At 36.4% G+C, this 14,142-nt stretch overlaps 1 protein-coding gene across 6 annotated transcripts in view; it reads right to left on the bottom strand.

Moving 5' to 3' along the window:
* The window catches only part of LOC117988842 (POU domain, class 6, transcription factor 2-like), a 226,847-nt gene that overhangs the window by 197,254 nt on the left and 15,451 nt on the right, over positions 1-14,142 (bottom strand). For 4 of the 6 annotated variants that reach the window (XM_069503628.1, XM_069503633.1, XM_069503632.1 and 1 more), the window contains exon 3: positions 912-932. The exons of the other annotated variants lie outside the window; for them this stretch is intronic. The gene's annotated coding sequence lies outside the window, so the exon portion shown is untranslated. The remainder of the gene's footprint in view (positions 1-911; positions 933-14,142) is intronic. 6 annotated transcript variants of the gene reach the window in all.

Here is a 14,142-nt window from a genome sequence, read left to right as displayed (position 1 = left end):
AAAGGTAGTAATTTAAAACAACAATAACATAATTAACGCTCCACAATACACCGGGCCTTTGGAAAATGAACGCCGATCCGTGCTCCCGTCTACCATCGAAAAGATTTCAACGATTTATTTCGAAAACATCTGTACGTACGTACAATACGTGTAGAATCATAAAAATTGCTCATCCATAAACGTTTCTTATAATAATATGATTTAAAAATATCTCATTGTAGAATAAACTTTATGTTGAAAGTTGTACAGATCATTTTTAAATGGTTTGTGTACGATTCATTAGTGATTTGAATGAAAGGGTTGGCAAATCCAAGTTGTATTGTTAATAGTCACGCGTCGAATTATTAAATGTAATTATGTGTGTTATTATACCGTTTCTATAGAAATTACCATTTATTTAAGTTGCTGTTATAAAGCTTGAGAATATTTAGGTAGCTATGCCAACTGTTTGGTATAATATCATTTTAAGTAGTAATAATATCTTTATGGATAGCCTACGAACTACAAAAAAGCTCGCAATTTTTTTTACCATCATAATATCATACTACGTATAATAATATGAATAAATTGATTCTTATTATTCATAATGAAATGAAAATGAAAATGAAAATGAAAATGAAAATCTTTTTTATTCGTATAAACTTTTACAAGTACTTACGAATAGTCGGATGCATCTACCAGTGGTTCGGAATGCCTTCCATAGTTTTAAGTTCGTATATAGATTATTTATCTTATTGACTATCAAGTATAAGTACTCATAAATTATTATTATTATAAGTAATTAATAATTATTTTCAATAAAAGTAGAACCAAAACATTTCATTTATTTTAAAAGAATTATCAAAATCGGTTAAGTAATTAGAAAAAAATCGGTACCTTATTCAGATTTCTAGTAAAATAAAAATTCTCACTCTTATCCCATCGGTGGTTACCTGACAACAAAAAATATTAATATGTAGTTAATTATCTAAAATTTTCATACAGAACATTAATTATTATTACATTAAAAATATAAATTACCTTAGTACATTATAATATAGAAAACGAAAAAAGTGTAGGTATACCATTTAGCCAATATTCCATCTTAAACTGCATCATCGTTTACCACCAGATGAGATCGCAAAAACAGAAAATAAGACAGTAGTAGAAAGTCATAATCAATCTCTGCATTATCGTTTATCGCTAACCAGATGAGATTAGTTATAATACTAAAACTATGACTAAATTAATACCGAATGGCTATTTCGAACAAATTTTTCGAAATTATTCGCTTCGACAGCTGTCATTGTAAGTTGTAACGTATTGTATTGTTCCCGATAATTCACAACTTATCAAATTTAAAAAAACGTAGGTACAGTCGAATTGAGATCCTCTTTTTTGAACTCGGTTAAAAATAACGTCATGGACACCAAATAAAAACGATTTTTAGAAATTCTGAAAAATAAAAATACGAAATTATCGCTTGCGTTGATTTTTCAAAATAGATCGTTATAAACTGCTGCGGTAAAGAAAAACATTGATAGGTATTCGATTTGGACATGATTCTCTAGACACCAATAATGATAATTATCATGTTAACACAATAGTAACAAAGAAATGACTCATTCCTTGATACTGTTCACCATAAAAAGGCGCGAACGGCAGACATCATGCTATTTCGATTCTAATTATATTTAATGTGGCTGTTATTTTTTGAGTTTTAATGCGCGCCCGCTATAAAAAGATAATCACAAAAATAATTGAAACGAAATAATACGGGGAGCCGGGAAAGGGGGTGGGAGAGGCGATTAATGACGGGGGTAGGGCTGTCACCTATTACTTATCCTAATCTCTACAAATAAAAAGACTTGTCCTGACTGACTGACTGATTTATGAACGAACAGCTAGGGTAAGAAACTTGAAAGTTTGTCTGTAGTTTATGTTCGTTTTAAGCAATTAAATACTTATTAAGCTGTAAAGGTGAAGGAAAACATTGTGAGGAAACCTGCATGCCTGAGAGTTCTCCATATTGTTCTCAAAGGTGTGTGAAGTCTGCCAATCCACACCGAGCCAGCGTGGCAGACTATGGCCAAAGCGCTTCTCATTCTAAGAGGAGATTCAACGGTCAACGATAGGTACATCCACTTAAATAAAAGTGTTTGCGTCGCTATTTTGCCGACATTCTACAGATAACACACGTAAAGCAATTAGCTTCCTTGTATCTAACACACACCGCTAAACATCTGGAATGCCCTTCCGGCATCCGTTTTTCCCGCTACTTAGTTCCAGTTATATGCCACTCTTGTGACGGTGTAGGCATATCTATCAAGTAGGTATGCCGGTTGACTCCATATCAGAATGGGTGACTGACTTTGGAGGTTCCAATAATTTGGCCTTCACCATTCCACCGCGCCTAAATGACTGCCAATACAATAATTAGCTTGGTCCCGGTTATTATTACTAACAATGTAGTATCTAATTGTTTACTTCACAGTAAAAGTTCGTACGTACCTACTCTTATCAAGTCGTATGTGGAAGAATTAGCTACCGCTTTACCATCCCAAGAAAACCACCGCTATCATGAACGATCACGAAGAGGTCAGGATCCTCTGCAATAAGTATGAGTATCACGACGCAGTGAGACTTTTTTATAAGTTAGTCCTTTACCTGGGCGGTCTACTCGGCTTCTGTCTAACGTTTAAGTGCGGAAACCAGCCCAGAGCGAAGAAGAAGGAGACCATTTCCGACCGAAACGGTCTCCCGTTTTATTAAACCCATACCGCATACATCGTATCGGCGCTAATCGTTTGCCGGCACGACTTTGCCGGTAGGTTTTTACGACAATCCATTGCAAACCTACATCGCACCCTATATCATAACTGTTTCAACTCAAAAACATCGCCTTTTGACTTAACCTCATTTTATGACTCCTAATTCGATTATCTGTAGGGGAAAATTATTTTTGTGACCTTGTTTTATTACATTCAAAAATCAAAACAATAATTTCTACATACTTTTTAAATTTTCATTATAATATTTTTCTTAGATTCTAGAAAGTGTTTTTCTAGGTTAAATAATTTCGATCTAGGGGTGCGACAGTAGGAATAATAACATTAGTTAATCAAAATGAGCGCAAATGTCAACCCTAGCCAGAGGGAGACGCGGGATAGTCGGCGCGTTACGACCTAAATAATCAACATAATTACACTTTTTAGCCCGCTTTCCCCCTTTTGCCCTCTAAGTGCTAGTGAAAAGACTGTCTATTCGCTTTGGTTTTGTGCGACAGTTTTGACTTACATTGATGTACTTTTGATACATTATTCATGACGTTTCAGTTCTTTACAATGCACTTAATATTATATTATTTTGTACGGGCTTATTAACATAGGATGTTTTAGAAATAGTGAGTGTTATTTAAATTTGAAAAAATACTCTGGTCTTTAAACAATTTTCCGATAAATTAAGGCTAAGGTTAGCCATAGTGTTACTTTTTTGTTTGTGTGAGTTTTCGGAACAAAACGTAGCTTCCTCGGGATGTAAGCTTAGGAGGCGGATGTCCTAACCACTAGAGTTAGACTATCACAGCTTCGACATACAGCTATACACTTTCGTATTAATAATGTGGATGCAAAAGGGTATCCTGTCACTAAAAATTGTGAAATAAAAAAAAAACCAAAAAAAATCCCGACTTCAAAACCTCGAACACTAAAAAGTAAAAAAATTATTTAATATATTACCTACCCAATATATTGTGTATACAAGAGTTATTGTATAATAATATTTTTTGGAGTCGGTGATAATGAGGTGCCAAATGCCAATGTGGAGTCACAAAACAATATGAAGGGTAGATAGACGATTCGTGCGAATATAATATATTGTTTAAAAAATTAAATTATTTTTTACTTTTTAGTGTTTGTGGTTGTTGAAGTCGGTTTTTTTTTAGATTTTTTTTATTGATCTAAAGGAATAGCTGACTGACTCTGACTGACTGACTGATCTATCAACGCACAGCTCAAACTACTAGACGGATCGGGCTGAAATTTGGAATGCACGTAACTATTATGATGTAGACGTCCGCTAAGAAAGGATTTTTGAAAATTCAAACCCTAAAAGCGTACAATAGGGGTTCGAACTTTTTGTAGTCCACGCGGATGAAGTCGCGGGGATAAGCTAGTATTAAATAATTCTTCTCATGAATGAGTGAAGAACTGGTATCAATTCTACACATTAGTATGGTTTGGATCCGAAGAGAGCGGGAATGGACGCGGCTAAGGAATTGGTATATAATTAAAGATAATGAGACGCCATTCAAGTGTCCGTCTAGGTCCTTGCGACTTGGATGTTCGAAGGAACAGAGGATGTTTGGATATTAACTTTTTAGCTGAGGCTTTCGTGTAAATTTTTAAGTTAAGGTAAATATAATATGTTATGGCATTTATGCTGAGTAGGGACCTTTTTTTTCGGGTTGTGCCACACATGACATACTTTATTCCGGCGCTTCTTCTACTTGAGGTCTTTTGACTTTACTACTCAAGTATTAGAGGCGCCGGGATAACCTAACTGGTAATGTGTGGTACAGCTTTAAAAAATAAACGTTTTTCTTCTTCTTCTATATGTCATTTAGTATGAACTTGAAGGACGATCAGATGTCACACGCGACTTCGTCCGCATGGAGTCTTTGATTTTCCGAGATAAAAAGTAGCTTGTGTTAAATCAGACTATTCCAAATTTCAGCCAAATCCGTTCAGTAGTTTTTGCGTGAAAGAGTAACAAACATACACACATATACACTTTATAAGGGTTCCGTACCTCAAAAGGAAAAACGGAACCCTTATAGGATCTCTTAATGGACGGAAAAACGAAAGTGAAAGACTAGGTAGTGATTTAAATGGGTTTCAAAATATATTATCCAGTCTGAATTTTTCTAACTCTACGTAGGTACGTCTCAAGTGACTGAGACAAGGGCCCCAAATGAATGGGTTTAATTCAGTTAAATTTTATATTAAGAGTCTGTATAATTTATTACTTGTATAATAATTGTATTACGGGCCTCAAGTTTATTTATTAGAGTTTGTATTAGCGGATAATTGGCTTATTTCTGTACTTTACTTTAATCAGTCAAGTTTGTTCCACTTTTACTTTTTCTCAAGGTTTCATTCAATGGTATTCTTCGTTTTTAGGGTTCCGTACCTCAAAAGGAAAAACGGAACCCTTATAGGATCACTTTGTTGTCTGTCTGTCAGTCTGTCAAGAAACCTACAGGGTAAGTACTTCCCGTTGCCCTAGAATCATGAAATTTGTCAGGTAGGTTGGTCTAGGAAAAATCTGATACCGTGAATTTAGGCTTACATCACACAAAAAAATTAAATTGTGGTCATGAACTAATAATTAGTATTTTCAATTTAAGATTATAACTAAGTATATCAAGTGGGGTATCATATGAAAGGGCTTTACATGTACATTCCAAAACAGATTTTTATTTATTTTTGGACATAATAGTTTTTGATTTATAGTGCAAAATGTCGATAAAATACGATTGTAGTACGAAACCCTCAGTGCGCGAGTCTGACTCGCACTTGGCCGGTTTTTAATCCTTAATGCATCCATATCTACTAATGTTTTAAATGTCAAAGTGTCCGTCTGTCTGTCTGCTGGGTTTTTGCGACCCATTTCAGTATGTTAGGCACAGCTTGCATTCTGAAGATAGGCTACTTTTATCTCGAGAAATCAAAATGTTTCCACGGGATTTCTAAAAAACTTCTTATCTACGCAGACGTCACGGTCATCATAAGTACAGAAGGTTTTTTTTTAATTTTGTTTATTTGAAAGTAATCAACAGCGTAAATACATAATAGAGTTAGAATAAATGTAAGTATATACAATATACAATAATAAAATAAAATTACAACAGTGTGTGTATGATTGTGTGTGTGTGTGTGTATGCGTGTGTGAGTGTGTGCTTATGTGCGTGTGTGAGCGTGTGTGTATGTAACATAGGCAAACAAATTTCTTTAATAGCTCAAAATACATTCCTATGATTAGAACTTATGACCTTCAGTGGATACTTCTACTTATATATTTTACTAGCTTCTGCCCGCGGCTTCGCCCGCGTGGCCTACAGGAAACAAATGGCATTTTTTTTCTGAAACAAACATTATAACATCAGGACACGCACTCTGAACAGCACCGAATAACACATATAACCTTCCAACCCCCATTACACTCCTTTAGGGGGGGGGGGGGGGGGGAATTTTCTCATAATCGTACACCTAACCTCTAGAAAAAACCTATTTTCCAAATTTCTAATTAATAATATCAACAATTAAAACTTTCCCATACAATCTTTCATCCCCTATTTTACCACCCTTATGGGCCAATTTTCCAAAAATCCTGAAACACGTATTTCTTCATTTGTAATCGAAAACCCAAATGCCAATTTTTATGCCAATAACTTGAAAAATGACTGACTTTCATACAAACTTCTATCCCCCATTTAACCCACTTAGGGGTGGAATTTCGAAAAATTCTTTCTAAGTGGATACCTACTCCATATAAAGAATATACACTCCAAATTTCATGACTTTAGGACCAGCGGTTTAGGCTGTGCGTTGATTTCACATACAAACTTACATCCCCTATTTTACCACGCTTATGGGCCAATTTTCCAAAAATCCTGAAACACATATTTCTTCATTTGTGACCGAAAACCCAAATACCAATTTTCATGCAAATAACTTAAAAATTACCGACTTTCATACAAACTTCCATCCCCCATTTGTCCCACTTAGGGGTGGAATTTCGAAAAATCCTTTCTTAGTGGATACCTACTCTTCACAAAGAATAGACTCTCCAAATTTCATGTCTTTAGGACCAGCGGTTTAGGCTGTGCGTTGATATCTATGACAGTCAGTCAGTCAGTCAGTCAGGACTTTGAATTTTATATATATATAGATAGAAGATTAGCTTATTCCCGCGATTTCGTCCGCGTGGCCTACACAAATTTCAAACCCCTATCTCGTTACCCTTACCCCTCTTACGTTTTTTGATTGAATTTTCAAAAATACTTTCTTAACGGACGTCTACGGCATAGGTAATAGCTATCTACATGCCAAATGTCAGCCCGATCCGTCCAGTAGTTTAGGCTGTGCGTTGATAGATCAGTCAGTCAGTCAGTCACCTTTTCCTTTTATATATTTAGATGTATTATTTTTATATCTGGCTTGTAGGTACATTTATTATGTAAAAGCTTTACCTTTAAAAACCTTTTTTCCCGATAACTTTTAAATTGGATTGTAAACGCGCTCTTACTAACCACAACTTTAACAACAATACTTTCCATCCACACGCTTTAGATTGCTGCTTCTCGTCAAGCTTTGTAAAATAGAAAACTTTTTTAACCTTACATTAAAAGCAATGTATACCTACGCGTACGGAATTAGTAACGAAAGTGCACAAACGAAAACCTTTGAAAGAGGGGACATTGCATTCTCGGCCTAATGTCTTGAATTGGAAACGACATACCTAGGTAACCAATATTGTGGTGTCCACAATTTCCAAACTGAAATAAAATGGCAGATTTAAATGTTCCATCCCACATTTTTGCGTTGTTACTTTGACTAACAATATGGCTAATTCTGTAAATTTTCTTAAATAGGTATAAGTAAACTGAAGAGTTACAATCAGATTTTGTTCTCACACCCTGTTTTTTTTCTTAACATCGTACAGTCGAAGCACTATGCCGAGAATGTAAACGAGGTATGAATAAAAAAAAAGAAACAAACACAAACGAACGCCAGCTCCTAATTAAAATGATTAACTTAATGGTTTGAGTCATTAGCGATTTTAATTTCAAATTGCACGGGTTTTTTCTCATGCCCAAAATTACATTTTCTTGAAACCCTGTATAATTTATATTTACCTAAGGATTTAATATCATTAATGATTAAGTTATTGTGAGTCGTTAGTTAATTTTTTTATTAAAAATTTAAAAAGATAGTCCCTTGTCTAATGTACATCTAGTCCAACACAGTGAATGGAAACTATGATGAAATCTGCAGCCCATAGAGTTTTCCGTAATGTTCTTAAAGGTGTGTGAGTTCTGGCGAACCGCTTTTGGTCAGCGTTGTATGGCCTAAATAAATTCTAAGAGGAGACCCGTGCTCAGTAATGAACCGGCGAGGGTTGAAATGGCAATGTACATCACAATTTATTGATGATTATTAGGGTTCCGTACCTCAAAAGGCTAAAAGGAACCATTATAGGATCACGTCGTTGTCTGTCTGTCTGTGGTGTCTGTCAAGAAACCTACAGGGTACATCCCGTTGACCTAGAGACATGAAATTTGGTAGGTAGGTAGGTCTTATAGCAGACATGAGGTGAAAAATCTGAAAACCGCGAATTTATGGTTACATCACAAAAAATTGAAATGTGTTCATAAACAAATAATTAGTATTTTCAACTTTTAAATTAAGATTACTATAACCAAGTGGGGTACCATATGAAAGGGCTTTACTTGTACATTCTAAAACAGATTTCTATTTATTTTTATGCATAATAGTTTTTGATCTATCGTGCAAAATATTGAAAAAATACGACTATAGTACGCACTCGGCCGGTTTTTTTCGCGTGATCTTATTATTTCACCCTTCAGATTATTAATTAATGCCAGTAATGACATATGGATCCGAGACATGGTCGCTAACTATGGGCCTCATAAGAAAGCTCAGAGTCACTCAGCGGGCGATGGAGAGAGCTACGCTTGGAGTTTCTCTACGTGATCAAATCAGAAATGAGGAGATCCGTAGGAGAACTAGATTAATCGACGGGTTGCGAAGCTGAAGTGGCAATGGGCAGGGCACATAGTTCGTACAACCGATAACGTTGGGGTCCCAAGGTGCTGGAATGGCGACCTCGCACCGGAAGACGCAGCGTTGGAAGACCCCCCACTAGGTGGACGGACGACATCAGACGAGTCGCAGGGAGCCGCTGGATCCAGACGGCGCAAGACCGTGGCGTGTGGAAGTACCTACAAGAGACGTATGTCTAGAAAAAACTAAAGTTATGACGAATGTAACAAAAATACCAGTCACACTGCAATCAACCAATATTGAATATGTAGACGAGTATATCTATCTTGGACACCAAATTTCCTTTAACAGTGGAATGGACAAAGAAATTAATAGAAGAATAACAAACACATGGAAGAAGTATTGGAGCATGAGAGAAATATTCAAGGGTACGATTCCCATTAAATTGAAAACGAAAGCTATGGAAGTATGTCTAACTCCATGCTTAACATACGCCTGCCAAACCTGGACGCTTACAAAGAAACAACTTTACAAAATGCAAACAACGCAAAGAAGAATCGAGAGAAGCTATCTAGGAATCAAACTAAAAGATCGAATAAAGAATTCAGAAATAAGACACCGCACCCAAGCAAAAGACATAAAAAAGATTTTACTTAAATCCAAATGGAATTGGGCTGGCCATCTGCAAAGACTGAAGGACGATAGATGGACAAAAATAACAACCAACTGGTACCCACTTGGAAGGAAAAGGAAACGAGGCAGACCATTTACTAGATGGGATGATGCCATTGTAAAGGTAGCAGGGAGAGTCTGGACAAGGCTGGCTAGAGATCGGGTCAGATGGAAAGTCTTGGAGGAGGCTTTTACCGCATAAGGCGGTCCTTACAAGAAAGAATATAATCACCTACTAATTACCTACTAAAAACATAACTATATGTAAACTATTAAATGTATATATATGTAAAAAATATATATAAGAGATTTCGTGAGTGGGTCCAAGCCAGGTAGCACCTGCAATTGTAAATAACTACATACTTAAATAAATAAATAATTTATAATAATAAGAAAAAATTAAAAGTAATTGTATATATATATAATATAATGTTAATAATAAGATAAAATTAAAAACTAAGTAAAATTAAGTATGTGCATGTAAGGAATAATAATAAAAGCTTTTTTATTTATTTATTTATTTTATAACCAAGTGGGGTACCATATGAAAGGGCTTTACTTGTACATTCTAAAACAGATTTCTATTTATTTTTATGCATAATAGTTTTTGATCTATCGTGCAAAATATTGAAAAAATACGACTATAGTACGCACTCGGCCGGTTTTTTTTCGCGTGATCTTATTATTTCACCCTTCAGATTATTAATTAATGCCAGTAATGACATATGGATCCGAGACATGGTCGCTAACTATGGGCCTCATAAGAAAGCTCAGAGTCACTCAGCGGGCGATGGAGAGAGCTACGCTTGGAGTTTCTCTACGTGATCAAATCAGAAATGAGGAGATCCGTAGGAGAACTAGATTAATCGACGGGTTGCGAAGCTGAAGTGGCAATGGGCAGGGCACATAGTTCGTACAACCGATAACGTTGGGGTCCCAAGGTGCTGGAATGGCGACCTCGCACCGGAAGACGCAGCGTTGGAAGACCCCCCACTAGGTGGACGGACGACATCAGACGAGTCGCAGGGAGCCGCTGGATCCAGACGGCGCAAGACCGTGGCGTGTGGAAGTACCTACAAGAGACGTATGTCCAGCTGTGGACGTCTATTGGTTGATGATGATGATGATGATGATGATGAATAATTAATATTTGAATCAAATATACAATATTTCCGATTACCGTCGTCGGTTAAAGTGGCTCCCAATACGCTTTCGCCGCAATTTGCATATTCTGACTGTTCTCTACAATGTTCTTAATACCTCTTCCCCTGGTTATCTACGAGAGCGATTTCAACTATGCCGCCCTCCTACTAGACCTATGCGGTCGTGTGTCTCAAAAAATCCTCTCGTTACTCCCCATTGTAACACAGTCTTCTATAACAAATCTTTCACCGTACTAGCTACCCAACTTTGGAACTCACTTCCTGAAAATGTCAGAGAGAACTGCCACTCAGTATACTCATTCAAATACAGAGTGAAGCAGTATTACCTATCATTAATATAGAGTATTTTATATATTATATGTATTTATATTTTTCATATATTATGTATATAATTATTTATGATAAGTATTATTATTGTATATAAGTTGATTTGGGTATTTATTATAAGATATTTATGTAGTTTATTAGATTCTAGTACCGTAGACCTATTCCACTTCTTGATACGCCTTACTCACAACCTTGAATGGGAAGCTGGAAGAAATCTCTGTTTAGAGATAAGCATTTCCAATTTAACTTAATTTATTGTTACTTTGTTACTACAATTTTGGTACATGAATAATAAAAATAAATAAAAATAAATAAAATAAAAATAAATACAATAATGCGGATAGATGTAATAGCAACCGTTACTGCTAACAACACCATACATATTGATAGCCTTTTTAATACACAACTACATTATGTCATCATAGTGTCGCTAATGAGCCATTAATTAAGTAATTAACCCGCTATCGCAATAAACACCTTAATTAGAAGTTAATTAGAAAGCACATCATGTTCAAATGTTTACCGACCATGTAATTTAATGGTCTGTTCTTGGGTTCGTTTTAAATTAAGATTACACTAGATACCTACTTGTCGCTCGACAAAAAATCCATTCCTATACAATATGGTGAAATTGTGGTTTCAGAGCAATCGTGGCTAGTGAAACACCCGAGTGAAGTGACCTTAAAAAGAACTATCGACTACACGTCTTGTTTGTTTTAGAAAACTACTTTTTTTTTGATAAAAAAAAATCTTGACATAAACTCGAATCTTTGAGAAACATTGTAGTGGCTGAGCGCCACGTGGTACTGGTTCGCTTCCAAACAATAATTTCACGATTCTATTTTTTTCATTATAAGACTAGCTTAGCCCGCGACTTCGTCCATGTGGATTACACAAATTTCAAACCCCTGTTTTACTCTCTTAGGGTTGAATTTTCAAAAATCCTTTCTTAGCGGATGTTTATGTCATAATAGTTATCTGCATACCAAATTTCAGCTCGAACCGTCCAGTAGTTTGAGCTGTGCATTGTATAGATCAGTCAGTCAGCTTTTCGTTTTATATAATATATACAGCGTAAAAAGCTGTGATAGCCTAGTGGTTAGGACGTCCGCCTTCTAATCGGAGGTTGGGGGTTTTAATTAATTTAATATCACTTGCTTTAACGGTGAAGGAAAACATCGTGAGGAAACCTGCATGCCTGAAAGTTCCCCATAATGTTCTCAAAGGTGTGTGAAGTTTACCAATCCGCACATGGCCAGCGTGGTAGACTATGGCCAAAACCCTTCTCACTCTGAGAGGAGACCCGTGCTCTGTAGTGAGCCAGTGATGGGTTGATCATGATGATATACAGCGTATAGACTAGGGTCAATATAAATAGTCGAAACGGATTGTACTGTTTATGGCGATTCACTTGGTCACGGCGCCAAAATCACTAAAATTTCATCGTGTATAGGTGGTACCTACTGCTTGATTGAGGAGGACGAGGGATGATTTAGGTTATTTAAAAATACTCTGGGGACTCTTTGATCTTCTTGGGTAAAAATAGCTTTTGTCATTCGCCAGATATTTAACTATATCCATGCAAAGGCGGAAATTATAATCGGCAGCAAAATGAGTGTATCTGAACCAACAGAACGGTCTAATGACGCATGTAATTTTCGTAATTAAGTTGTCTTAGAAATAACCCGCCAGTACATCGAGCGGCCTTGCCGTCTGTTAATTAGTGAGATAAAGACGTATTAGGTATTCTATAGTACCACTTAATTGTGCTCATAAAGTGTTTAAAACATTCAAAGTCGATATATGCGGGAACGCGTTAAAAAGTTTACGCGTCAAAATAGGCACTCTTTTATATTCGATGACAAGATAGCTTTTGACTACCGTCTCATGGTAAGTTGATGAATTCCTTAATGGATCCGAGACATAGTCGCCGCAGTGGCGTGCACAGTGTTTGAAGCCAGGGTAGGCATTAGTTAGGTTAGGTAGGAACCTGTTTACTGGCAGGTCATAATGAAAAATATGCATTGAGCTATTACAACTGGGGTAAGCAGTGCATTTATGCCTCTATGACCTGCACGCCACTGATAGTCGGTAACTATGGGCCTCATAAGAGAAATCTCAGAGTCACTCAGCGGGCGATGGAGAGAGCTATACCTACTTGGAGTTTGTCAAATCAGAAATGAGGAGATCCGTAGGAGAACTAGAGTAACCGACATAGCTTAACGGGTTGCGAAGCTGAAGTGGCAATCGGCAAAGCACATCTATGTCGGTAACTCTGGCTCTTCTACGGATCTCCTTGTTTGAGAAACTGAAAGCAAGAGCTGTCTACACTCCTAACACTAAAATCGACTTACATTATACTCAACATCTTTTGATATCGTATTAAGTAGGTAGATAACAAAAAATTAAAGGAAATGACCTCTTGTAATGATTGTCTAAATCTGTCCCCCATTGATAACTAGTGAAATTTAACCAATTTATCAAATGGAGTGCCTCCTTCCGCGTAGTTAGCTAATTGGGGCGAATTACAAAGGTACTTAGACTGAAATTACCATGGGGGCCATTTTATCCCATTCAACGAGTAATATCTTCTTTCATATTACGAGAGTTAGCAAGGACGCCCTACACCTACAATCTCATACGTTGTGGGTACCATCACCATCTTAACTCATCTTCTTTTTTCATCAATCAGTAGGTATAACCTTATTATAATTAATGCGAAAGTGCGTTTGATTGTTGGTTTGTCCTTCAATCACGTCGCAACTTTTCACAGTTATGTGCGTTTTAAGCAATTAAATATCACCTGCTTTAATGGTGAAGGAAAACATCGTGAGGAAACCTGCACGCATAATGTTCTCAAAGGTATTTGCAGTCTGCCAATGGCCTAAACCCTCCTCAATGTGAGAGGAGACCCATGCTCAGTAGTGAGTCGGCGATGCATTGATCATGATGATGATGATAGGTAAATTTTTCCCGAACAAAGCCGGGTGGATCAGCTAGTTAATGATAAACTGGTCTCGAAACACGTAAAAAGCAAATGGTAAACGAAAACAATAATAAATAAAGTGGAATAGGTGTAAAATAGAATACGATATTTCGAAATGGCCGATTAAAAGAGTGAATGCACTTAGCTTAATCAAAAATACTAAGTATTCGATTATAATCAAGGTCACGTTGTGTAGCGTTGACAAAAA

The sequence above is a fragment of the Maniola hyperantus genome, chromosome 15, assembly GCF_902806685.2.
Source record: "Maniola hyperantus chromosome 15, iAphHyp1.2, whole genome shotgun sequence".
Classification (NCBI taxonomy): Eukaryota; Metazoa; Arthropoda; class Insecta; order Lepidoptera; family Nymphalidae; genus Maniola; species Maniola hyperantus.
This window is presented reverse-complemented; position numbering and strand designations above follow the sequence as displayed.